This window comes from Buceros rhinoceros, unplaced genomic scaffold (genome assembly GCF_000710305.1).
Source record: "Buceros rhinoceros silvestris isolate BGI_N320 unplaced genomic scaffold, ASM71030v1 scaffold16028, whole genome shotgun sequence".
Taxonomy (NCBI): Eukaryota; Metazoa; Chordata; class Aves; order Bucerotiformes; family Bucerotidae; genus Buceros; species Buceros rhinoceros.
Window position 1 is genome coordinate 12338 of NW_010426457.1, and position 665 is coordinate 13002.

Here is a 665-nt window from a genome sequence, read left to right on the forward strand (position 1 = left end):
CCTGGAGAGCAGAATGCAGCCAGCCCATCTAGTTTTCCGGCTGCACAGCGAGGTTCACCTCTGCCAAACAGCTGCCAGAGAACTGGAGCAGAAGAAAAGCCCAGCTCCATCAGTGACTGCTGGCAGAAGCAGAGGAGAAGCGGGAGCCCAGCGGTCTCACCCGCCCTGGTAACCCAGGCCCTTATATTCATCATTTGGAAATCGTGGTGAACGCACCTTCAGGGTTTTTCCTTTCTTATTTCACAAAACTTTATGCCCAGGGACCTGTTGGGATGTTTCAGCTGCTCTCTAGCTGTTAATGTGAACTTTCTAAAATAAGTAAGTTATAAAAATAAAGACACTCATGTTTATTACACCAAAGCAGAGGCGACCTGGGTTCGGGTGCTGTGGGAACTACCACTGCAGGCTTCAGCGTGCCCTGGCCTGTCCAGTGGATGTCAGAGCAAGCTCACCAGCCTCTCGGGGAGCTCATCACCCTTCCAAAGTTCATCTTTGTTGATGAGGAGGCCTTCTAAATGCTAAGTGAGGCGTTGATGTTCATTTCCAAGGCCCTTCTTGTGCACTAGCGTCTCCGTACGGCTATTACCAAATGTCTCATTGGCCACAGGCTTTACATTTGATGGGGAAAAATGCTGTTGGCATCTTTGGGAAGGGGAACTGGAGAG

General features: G+C 50.2%; 1 protein-coding gene across 1 annotated transcript in view; it reads left to right on the forward strand.

Moving 5' to 3' along the window:
* LOC104498169 (merlin-like) overlaps window positions 1-665 on the forward strand; it is a gene marked incomplete at both ends in the record, with an annotated part of 7950 nt that overhangs the window by 1666 nt on the left and 5619 nt on the right. The gene's annotated exons all lie outside the window — the stretch shown is intronic.